The 11,972-nt window shown below is 41.0% G+C and overlaps 1 long non-coding RNA gene across 1 annotated transcript; it reads right to left on the reverse strand.

Moving 5' to 3' along the window:
• Positions 1–8,059: 8,059 nt before the first annotated feature.
• On the reverse strand, positions 8,060–10,381 carry LOC308467698. The gene is made up of 2 exons (XR_013981253.1): positions 9,820–10,381; positions 8,060–9,277 (listed from the first exon to the last, which is right to left on the reverse strand). It is a non-coding gene; the product is annotated as an uncharacterized lncRNA (long non-coding RNA).
• Between the last annotated feature and the right edge of the window lie 1,591 nt (positions 10,382–11,972).

An 11,972-nucleotide genomic window follows, 5' to 3' on the forward strand; every position in this document is an offset into this window, starting at 1 on the left:
CCTTCGGTCCCCGCCATAATTCCGCAAGCGGGAAGGTACTTTACTTGTAGGCGACAATCGCTGGGCAAAAGCTCTCCTCTGGACTTACCCAGGCGGCAGGCTATGCAAACCAAAGTTCTATTGTCCTCTTGCAGTAGGTGCTTAGAATGTACTTCCCAATACATATCCTGTATTTGCATGTTACCCCAACACATCCTCCTATGTTAGTCATGTATAACCCTCCCCTTTTCTGATGGAGTATTGATGTAGTGAAGATGTTTAGCGAACTGTATGCTGGGATAAGATAGGAACTTTTAAAAGTCCTTGTCACCCTGTTCTCAGGATTCAATTCCTCGTTGAACCTGTTGCGCCATAAACTTTGGTCTATGCTATTTGCTCCGATTGGTGGCTGGACTCCTTCTTTGTTCTGCAGGGACCTATGAGCTCTGCTCGGTGAGCTGGGTGGCTGAGCAGCCTCCCACCTGGATTTTTCCATAACAACAGAAACTAGACCAACCCTCTTGAGAGAAGAAAGGAGGGTTTTGCTCCCACTGCAATGTTGTAATCTAAATTAGCACATCTTCCTACAAGTGAATAGTAGCCACCTACAGGTGAAACTCGGATAATTAGAATATCGTGGAAAAGTTCATTTATTTCAGTAATTCAACTTAAAAGGTGAAACTAATATATGAGATAGACTCATGACATACAAAGCGAGATATGTCAAGCCTTTATTTGTTATAATTGTGATGACTATGGGGTACAGCTGATAAAAAACCCAAATTAACAAACTCAGAAAATTAGAACATTGTGAAAAGGTACAGTAGCTATTCAATCCATAACACCTGCAATGGGTTCAGTAGGAAGCACAATCATGGGTGTCAAGGCTGCCTCAAGTCTCAGCTCACAAAAGACCAACGCCTATCTCTTCTTATATACAAAAGTGTTTATTGCAGTTCATTGTTTGCTTCACATCCGAGGCGCGCAGCCCTACGTCTGCTAGGCTTAGACCGCTGAAGTCCCCTCTGAATCTGTCCCTCCCCTGCACCAGTTTAAGAGGCTTGCGCTGCTCCACCTCTTTCTCTCTTTCCTTTTCCGCAGGGTCTTTCTGCCCGCTGGGGTTTCGCCCCTCCTGGATTCCTCTGACGCGGAATCAGACTGCTCTTGCCCCCTCCTGCGGGCTTTGGGACCTGGCCCCTCCTCCGGGCTCCCTGTACTTCTGACACGTCCCCCCTGGGGCTCCCCTGGCCTTGACCACCGGCGCCCCCTTCTGGGAATCCTCTGATTCGCTGGAAAGACTCATGGAATCTCTTGAGTCATTGTCATCCTCTTCCTCGCTGTCCTGGGATTCATCCCCATCGCTCTCCATCTCCTGCCTACCCTGTGCCTCTGTCCCTGAACCCCTGACAATGGGGAAGGCTGCTGACCTGACAGTTGTGCAGAAAGCCATCATTGAGACCCTCCATAAGGAGGGAAAGCCTCAAACAGTAATTGCAGAAGAAGTTGGATGTTCCCAAAGTGCTGTATCAAAGCACATTAATGGAAAGTTATGCAGAAGAGAAAAGTGTGGAAGAAAGAGGTGCACAAGCAGCAGGGATGACCACAGCCTGGAGAGGATTGTCAGGAAAAGACCATTCAAACGTGTTGGGGACTTTCACAAGGAGTGGACTGAGGCTGGAGTTAGTGCATCAAGAGCCACCACACACAGACAGATCCTGGAGATGGGCTTCAAATGTCATATTCCTCTTGTCAAGCCGCTCCTGAACAAGAAACAACGTCAGAAGCATCTTGCCTGGGCTAAAGAAAAAAAAGAAAAAAAAAGAACTGGTCTGTTGCTCAGTGGTCCCAAGTCCTCTTTTCTGATGAGAGCAACTTTTGCATCTCATTTGGAAACCAAGGACCCAGAATCTGGAGGAAGAATGGGGAGGCACACAATGCCAGATGCTTGAAGTCCAGTGTGAAGTTTCCAATGCCAGATGCTTGAAGTTCAGTGTGAAGTGTAGATTTGGGGATCCATGCCATCAGCTGGTGTTGGTCCACTGTGCTTCATTAACTCCAGGGTCAACGCAGCCGTCTACCAGGAGATTTTGGAGCACTTCATGCTTCCTTCTGCAGACGAGCTTTATGGGGATGCTGACTTCATTTTCCAGCAGGAATTGGCACCTGCCCACACTGCCAAAAGTACCAAAACCTGGTTCAGTGCCCATGGGATTACTGTGCTTGATTGGCCAGCAAACTCGCCTGACCTGAACCCCATAGAGAATCTATGGGGCATTGCCAAGAGAAAGATGAGAGACATCTCATCGTGAGTGCTGGGGAAGGCCGCTCCCTCCTGCAGGCCAATTCCACCAGGCCTAGGGGGCGGGGCCCACACTCACCATCACCACAGCTTTAAGAGGCCTCAGCGAGGCCCTGGGACACTGCTGCTGCTTCCATCGTGAGTGCTTGGGGAAGGCCGCTCCTTCCTGCAAGCCAATTCCGCCGGACCTAGGGGGCTGGGTCCACACTCACCACCACCACAGCTTTAAGGACACTGGTGCTGCTGCTACTGCTGCAGCAAATGTCAAAAATCTTTTTGCATATTTTAAAATGTTTTAAAAGTGTTTTTAATTTGTTGCACCACTGTGAACGGTGGTTTTTATTTATGTATTTTTATTTTATTTTATTTTGGTTTGGGGTGGGATAAATGTTGAGTGGGGTGGGGATTAGGTTTTTTTAGTATAATTGTTTTTGGCTTGTTTTGCTTTACTATTTTGTTAGGCTATTGTATAGTTTGTATTTGCTTTTTAAGGGGAAAGGGTCAGGGCTGCCTGGGAGTGGGCCTCAGCCAACAGAATGGCTGGGGTGGGTTCCACAGGGGCAGAAGCACCAGGACACCCAATCTCAGTGATCATGGGCAGGAGGAGGAGCTATGCTAAGACCAGACCATGTCATTACCGAGGAGGCAGGTTTTGTCGTTGTCTGAAGACTATTCCTACCTCCGGGTCTGGTCCTGACTGGAAGGATACTCGAATCAGCAGGGGACACCCACATGGCCTGGAAGCGTTGCTGTGCAATGCCAGGTCAATGATGAATAAGACCACTGCCATCCACGACCTGATTGTGGATGAAGGATTTGGGACTTCCGGAGGCGGCGCCAGCGATTAATGGCGGATTTCCTCCACCGGAGGAAATCTCACTACGAATTAAGGGTCGGATCCCGCTTTCGGCGTAGCGGGGGACCCCTAAAAATCACAGGCGGGAGAAGCCTGTGAGCCTGGGACCCAGCGGGCACATTTGGCGCCCCCCCAACCCGGTAGGAAGCCCGGCAACGGGCTTTGAAGCGGAGCGGGGAGAGCGCTGTGCTGTGGGCTGTCTGCTCGTTCGTGGTGTGAAGCCGCAAGCTGTTGATCGGAGAGCGCTGCCTTTCTTCCTTAAAATCCGGACCTGAAAATCAACGATCCGTGAGTAGGATACAATCTAAATTGGAACTGTATAAAACTGGAATCTGGCCGAAAACGGAAAGAGGCTTAAAAAGGAAGTCAGCCTCTTTATTTGTAGATAAAATAAAGCATTGAACTTGAAAGCGGAAGCAATTGGAAAGTACGTTTCAGCGGACTTTAATCCAATCATCCAACCTGGACTTTTCCCTTTTTAAATTGAGGGAAAAGGGGGAGAATTGTGGATGTGATTTCTTCATAAAGGGTGGAAAAGAAGGGATTGAACCACCACTCAACTCCCTGGGAAAGGATCTCCAGATCTCAGGAAAGAAAGAGAGGTACTGTCTTGCAATATATTTTGACAGCTAGTCCAGCACAAGAAATAAAAGCTTGGACAATTTATGTGAATATATATCTCCTGGTCTTAAGTTAAAAATTCTGAATAGACTGTTTTCGTCTTGAATAAACTAGGGGGGCTGGGGAAAAAAAAGGAATTAAAGTATCCAAGAACTTTTATGACTGTTACAGTGTCCCCCTAGTGGAACTTGGAACTGTTACAATTTGTTACAATTGAAACTGTAGCAGACTTGAGGAGTTCTCACACTGCTTGGCTAGGAAATTTCCACTGTTTAACTTCAAATACGTGACTGACCTTGACGTTATCTAAGGAATGGCAGAGGGGAAAGAGAAAGTGGATGCTTTGACCACAAGATCTGCAAGTAAATTTTTATTCAGAATTTGTACAAAAAAAAAGAAAAAAGAACTAACAAATACAAAAATAAACATTTTAACATAAATTATTCATCCTATTTTCATACTATACAAAAAAAAAGCATACAATCATACAAAAAATAATAATATAACCGTTAGGCTCTCCTTAGCCTTTGACTTCCCTTCACCCTTTTGGTAAGTATCAAATAAATCCCGGGTTGCATAATTAGTTTATTAAAGTTTATAGTTATTAGCTGATAAAGTTTTTCTAATACCGCCAGTTCCTCCTATATATCCGTTCCAATATATTTCCAAAATTTACTCCAATTTTTTTGAAATTTCTGGTCGTCTTGGTCTCGTATTCTGCCTGTTAATCTATCTAGCTCGGCATAGTTGATCATTTTGACCTGCCAGTCACTTATGTTAGGAATAGTTTCTATTTTCCAGTTTTGTGCCAGCATAATTCTTGCGGCTGTGGGGGCATAGAGAAATATTTTTTTATCTTCATTTTTTATTTCCTTACCCATTATTCCCAGCAAAAAGGCCTCAGGTCTCTTGGGAAAAGTATATTTAAAAACTTTTTTAAGTTCATTATAAATTGCTTCCCAAAAAACCTTCACCTTGTTGCATTGCCACCACATATGGTAGAGGTCTCCCTCCACTTCACCACATTTCCAGCATGTCTTATTTTCTGATCTATAGATTTTAGCCAATTTTGCCGGCGTAAGATACCATCTATAGAGCATTTTCCAAACATTTTCTCTCAAACTCGTACAGGCCGTAAATTTAATGTCTCTATTCCACAATTTCAACCACTTTTCAAACTCGATGTTATAACCGAAGTCAATTGCCCATTTAATCATTGCCTCTTTGACTTCCTCGTCTTTTGTATGCCATTCCAGTAATATGTCATATAATTTAGACAATGTTTTGTTTTTGCCTTCTATTATTTCTATATTGAATTTTGATTTCTTGTCCTCAAAGCCCATTTTTCTTTTATCTTGTTTTAACATATCATTCACCTGATGATATTGTAGCCAACCGGTGAATTGATCCTTTATTTCCTCATACGGTTTAAGTTTAAGCCCTTGTTCTGATTTTCTTACCAAATCTTCGTAGGTGGCTGTCTTCCCTTCCATGTTGGTTTTTTTTATTGTTAAGACCTCTACTGGTGAAATCCACCATGGTGTTTTTCTTTCGAGAAGGTTCTTATTTCTTTCCCAGACCTGATATATTGGTCCCCTGAAAATATGGTTTAAGAAAGCCCTGTGGACTTTCACCTTCTCGTACCAGAGATATGCGTGCCACCCATACCGATTATTGAAACCTTCTAAATCCAGTAGGTCTCTGTTCTCCAATTTTATCCAATCTTTTAGCCAAAGTAGGCACGCTGCTTCATAATATAGGCTCAAATCTGGGAGAGCAAAACCTCCTCTTTCCTTTTTATCAGTTAGTATTTTCATTTTAATCCTTGGTCTTTTCCCCTGCCAGATGAATTTCATCAGGGTTCTCTGCCATTCTTTACATTGTTTTAAACCTTTAATAACTGGAAGAGTTTGAAATAAAAACAACATCCTCGGCAAAACATTCATTTTAACCACTGCTATCTTCCCTAAAAAGGAAAATTTCATCCTCCCCCATATTTCCAGATCTTTCTTTATTTTTTTCCATGTAACTTCATAATTATCTTTATATAGGTTTATGTTTTTTGCCGTGATCCACACTCCCAAATATTTCACTTTTTTCACCACCATGATTTCCACTTTTTGTTCTAGATCTTTCGTTTCTTCCTTAGTTAGATTTTTAACCAGCATTTTAGTTTTATTCTTGTTTACCTTAAAACCTGCCACCTCTCCAAATTCCTCAATTTTTTGTAATGCTTCTTTTACACTATCTTGTGGATCTTCCAAAGTCAGAACAATATCGTCGGCAAAGGCTTTAATTTTGAATTCCTTCTTTCCTACTCTAATTCCTTTCACTTCTGTTGCCTCCCTCAGTCTCTTATTAAGTACTTCCAAAATTACAATAAATAATAAGGGGGACAGGGGGCAACCTTGTCTGGTCCCTTTATAAATGTTAAAATATTCTGTTGTATTATTATTTATCACCAGCTTTGCTTTCTGTTCTTTGTATATTGCTTCTATGCCTCTTCTAAATTTTTCGCCAATTCCCATCCTTTCCAAAACCTTCTTTAGGAAGTTCCAGGAAACATTGTCAAATGCCTTTTCGGCGTCTATGAAAACCAGTGCGGCTTTTCTGTCTATTTTCATGTCCAGGTATTCAATAATGTCAATCAAATTCCTTACATTATCCCGTAATTGTCTCCCTGGGAGAAATCCTGTTTGATCACCATGAATTTTATTAATCAAGACCTTCTTTAATCTTTCCGCCATTATGTCTGCAAATAGCTTATAATCATTATTTAATAATGAGATTGGCCTATAGTTCTTTACTTCCATAGTGTCCACCTCTTTTTTAGGGATCAATGTAACATAGGCTTCCTTCCAGGTATTAGGTATCTTTCCTTCTCTCAATATATTGTTCATAACCTCTCCCAGCACTGGTGATATTTGGTTAATTAATATTTTATAATATTTGGCCGGAAGGCCGTCCGGTCCCGGCGCCTTCTCAGCTTTCATCTTTTTAATAGCCTTTTTTATCTCTTCCTGTGTTATTATCTCATCTAGTGCTGCTGTTTCATCTTCTACAATTTGTTCCAGATGGTGTTTTTGCAGAAATTGATCTATTTCTTGTTCTGTTTCCTCTCCTTTTTTGTACAAATCCTTATAATATCTTTGGAATATTCTTTTTATTTCTTTTGGTTCTTCCATAATCATATCTCCTTCTTTTATTTTACTGATCGTACTCAACTTCTTCCTTTCTCTCAACTGCCACGCTAGATATTTCCCTATCTTATTTGCGGACTCAAAGTTCTTTTGATTCATCCTCTTAATTTTCCACTCTATCTCTTGGTTAATTATTGTAGCAAATTTAGCTTGTAGTATTTTTAAGTTCTGTTTTAAACTCTCTTCACTAGGGTTAACAGTTAATTTTCTTTCATTTTCCATAATCTGTGTTAGAATCTGCTCTTTCTTTTTTTCTTTTTCTTTTCTTAATTGGGTATTTTTCTGAATCAAAAAACCCCTCATGACCGCTTTTCCTGCGTCCCACACCATCTCTATGGAAGTTTCTCCATTTAAATTCCACCTAAAGTATTCTTCAATTGTTTCTATAGCCTTATTTACTATCCTTTGATCATTGAATAAATATTCATTCATTCTCCATCTGGCTGTTTTAACCTCTCTACCTTTTAACTCCATGGAAACCGCACTATGATCAGATAAAGTTCGAGGCCAAATTTCAGACTTAATTAAATTCTGTACCAATTCCCTCGAGACCCAAATACTGTCTATCCTCCCCCAGCTCTGATTCGGATTTGAAAAAAAAGTAAATTGTTTTGCAGTAGGGTTTTTAAACCTCCAAACATCCGTCAATCCCAAATTATTTACCATGTCGAAGAAAGATCGTGGTAGTTTACCTTCTTTCCCATCTTGTCTTTTTGTTAATCTATCCATATTCGGCGTCACCACCCCATTAAAATCTCCCATCAATATCATTTTCTGGTCCATCCATTCCATTAGTATATTATCTAATTCCAAAAAGAAAGCTGATTTTTTCTCATTCGGGGCGTATATTCCAACCACAACTATTTTTTCTCCATGAAACACCATCTGTACCACCACTACTCTCCCATGTTCATCTTTATACAGTAATTGCGGGTCATATTTTTCCTTTATATAAATTACTACCCCTCTTTTCTTAACCTTGTCGGAGGTCACAAAGTCCAATCCCAATCTCTTATTACTTAATACTCTCTTGTGTTTTCCTATAACATGCGTTTCTTGAAGACAAATTAAATCCCAATTCTTTTTCAACAATACATGTGCAATCTGATTCCTCTTATTTTTATTGTTCAAACCATTCACATTCCAGCTTATTGTTTTTAAAGCCATCTATTAAACTATTCTAGCTAATTTAACTAGATTAAATAGAGACTACTGTTCCTTGCTTTCCTCCTCTTGTTCTTCTCCTTCTCCTGTTAAGCTCTCCTCTTTTTCTTCTTCTTCACTCCCTTCACCCTCCTCGTCTCTCTGTCGTTCCTCCCTTTCCACCTCCCCTTCAACTTTTCCCAGGTCCTTCTCGTATCTCCTCGCAAATTTTTGGAGTTCAATACTGGTGCTTAATTTAAACCTTTTTTCCTTAAAGTAGAATGAAATGCCTTCGGGAAACTCCCATCTATACAATATCCCATTCTTCTTCAATTGGTTTGTTAATTTTTTGTATGGCTCTCTCCTTCGAAGAAATCTCGAAGGAATTTCTCTAAAGATAATAATTGGGCTTCCTCCAATATATAACCTTTTTATGTGGTTCTGTTGCAGTATTTCATTTCTTATTTCCAAAGTGTTGAACATGACAATTACATCACCTGGCAGCTTTTTCTTTCTGGCTCTGTCTGATTTTGGTCTTATTCGAAAAATATTTACTAAATGACAGTTTACCTCCTCCTCGCTCTTATTTAACCAAGTTGCCAGCTCTTTTATCATTTTAGATCTAATATTCTCATTTGGGGTCTCTGGTACACCCCTCAGTTTTAGGTTGGTTTGATTTTGCCTCATTTGCGTCATAGCCATATTGTCCAACAACTCTTCCTGCACTCTTTCTATCTCTTTAACTTCTACTCTAATTCTATCCACCTCCTTCTTACTAATTTTCGTATCTTTTTGCACCTTTTTCATTGATTCTTCCAAAACCTTAGTTCTTACTGATAAATCTTTAACCTTTCCTGTCAATTCCCCCACCACTCCCTCCAATTTCTTATCCAAAGTGTCCTGTACCTCAAGTAATTTTCTCTCAATATATTGTTCATTATTTTTGAATTCTTTCCTTATTTCGGCCATCAGACTGCTATAGTCTTTAATTTCTTTACTTTCCTTAGCATCCTCTTGCCTCGACGACCTACTTTCCGCTGGTGTTGCCACGCCTTTTTTTGCACCGTTTGTCATTTTGTAGGCTTGAAAGGTCTTGGGGTCCACCACACTAATGTTATTCAAAAAGGGATGAGGCACAGGATCACCGATAATCTCTGATGGGTTAATAAGTTACCGGGTCTGGCGTTGGGGTATAATAGCAGATATTAGGCATCACACATCAGGCTATACACAAAGTTTTACAATCTTTACCTTTTACAGTCTTTGTCCTCTTAGAGGGTGGTATTATAGAGGTCTGGCGTCACCAAAAATTTTTCTTTACTGGAGACTTGGAGGTTCTTCAGGAAGTGTTCTTTATGCTGGTTTAAATTCTCCTATTTGGCTTTTGGCGCATGTCCCTTTAAATCTCAAATACATGCAGAGGCGTAGTAGATCAAGGACAAGATGAAATGGCGGATAGCAAAGCCAAGTTAAGTCTCGAAATGGCTTCCTCCTCCCTTTTTTATACCCATAGGGAAGTCACTAACATAAAACCAGCATTAAGGTCTGGGGAAGACCCAGGCTTTCTTCCACCCACTTCAAACAAAAAAGTTGATGTTAACAATAACGTCCTCAAAAAACCTGTCAGTTAAAGCATCAACCAAATGCCCCAGAAACCTCCTTTCCTCCTCTCAAACCCGGTAAAGAGTCTCTCTATCAAAAAGAAGAAAACTCAGTATTACCTTGCTTCCAACTCTTTGTACTTTGTACTTTGTAAAATGTACTTTATTACCGAGGATATTCCTTCCCCTCGCTAGCGGTTACTTTCTTGCTCTTTCATTCACGTCTGCCAGCTTTTCGCTTTACTCCTTTATCATTCTTACCGCCAGTAGTGAATTCCTCCTTCTTTTGTCTTTAATTACTTCTCCGCTGGGTACTTCATTCAACATTCCTTTTGCTTTTACTTTGATTGTTTTCCAGTGTTCTCCCTCCTCTGCTTTCATCAAAGCTTTAGAACTATTTCCCAGCTTTTCCTCTGTTGTCGGAGGTCCGCCGCTTTCACTCGGAGCCTGAGGCTTCACAGCATGGAGTCTGATGTTTCCCCTTCTCGCTGCGGCTCCAGCCTTGTTAAACGCCGGCAACACAGGCGAGCACACGCAGCCTTGCTGGGTGTTTTGGCCAACAGGATATTCCACCTGTGGTTTAGGGGTTCACGGAGCCTTCGTGACCCCTCTAAGACCCCCACGCTGTTCGAGGCTCCTCAGACGAGTTGCCTCGCGCTCCTTCCCGTGGCCGCGGCGTCCCGGAAGCTTGACCACAAGATCTGGGAAGATTCTTCGCACAGAAGAAGGATTACAAAGGAGAGCTTCGGCCTCAGGCCCCTCTGGAACCTCATCAACAACCTCATCGGCACAATCAAAGGTAAAAAGTACGACAAGTGAAGAAGCCTTTGCTCATGTTTTGGCTAAAGTTAATGAATCTTTGAATAAAATAAGTCAACAAGTAGCAGAGGCTTCTGAGAAGATTGACTAAAATACATTAAGTATTAATCAGAATACAGCAAGTATTAACCAGAATACAGCAAGTACTAACCAGAATACAGTAAGTATAAATAATTTGGGCCAAAAAGTAAATACTAACACAGAGACTATCCAGAAATTATTAGAGGAATCGGCCTCAATTCGCCAGATTGCTGAAGAGGCTAAAGAAATTGCTACAACTTCTGCTACGGAAGTTAAAGAGGTTCAAGAGGAATTACCAACACTGCATAAACAATTGGAAGACCACAAACTAACTCTGTCTATGATAGATTTGAAGGAGAAGCAAGTGAACCTTCGGGTCAGATCGGTACCGGAGGTGGAAAAGGACAACCTAGCTGAATTTCTCACGCAGGAATTTTTGGACTTTTGGGATCCAGAATTGGTAAAAGACAGTTTCACAATAGTAAATGCCTTTAGACTCGGGAGAAGAGGAGAGAAGAAGGTGAGAGACTGTCTGATTACTTTTCGAACAAAAGAAGAGAGAGATAAGATTTTGGGCCTACATTTTAAGAAGGCACTGGAAATCCATCGGACAAGGGTGGAAATATTCAAAGATATTCCGAAATATCTTCTGGATCTCAGATCAAAATATAAAGACTTGGTTATCCTGCTGAGAAGGAACAATATCAATTTCAGGTGGGAACTTCCTCAAGGCCTGTCTTTTAGCTACAAAGGAAAGAAGAGGAAAATAAGATCAGAAGACGACAAAGACAAATTTTGTAGAGACCACGGAGAAGACCTACAAAAAGAACTATCTCCGGAACCAAAAGACCTTTCGAAAGAAGGGATACCACCGACGGATGAGGAACAGGCACTAGGTGCAGTAGGAGGAGAACTAAAACAATAACATCATGGCCCTGCAACTTCTAACATGGAACTGTCGGGGTCTGAATTCCCCTCAGAAGAGGAAGTCAGTATTTCATATATTAAAAAAGGAACAAATGGACCTAATTTGTTTACAAGAAACACACATAACAAGATTACACAGGAAATTGTTGATAAATAAAAGACTTGGTCAGGAATTTATTTCGTCAGATAAAGTTAAAAAGAGAGGGGTTGTGATTTACGCAAAAGACAATTTATCACCAAAATTTGTTTTTAAGGATGACCAAGGAAGATTTGTGGCAATTGAAATTCAAACACAAGGAGAAAAATTTTTGATTGTAGGAGTTTACGCACCAAATGATGGGAAATCTGATTTTTTTAAGAAGTTGCATGAGACCTTGATGGACCATATGGATTACAACATGATCTTGATGGGAGATATGAATGGAGTGGTATCTACTTATATGGACAAGGCACAAAAACAGGTAGTCACCAAAGATGGTAGACTACCGAAAACCTTTTTTGACATG

The sequence above is a fragment of the Podarcis pityusensis genome (assembly GCF_964106645.2).
Source record: "Podarcis pityusensis genome assembly, chromosome: W".
Taxonomy (NCBI): Eukaryota; Metazoa; Chordata; class Lepidosauria; order Squamata; family Lacertidae; genus Podarcis; species Podarcis pityusensis.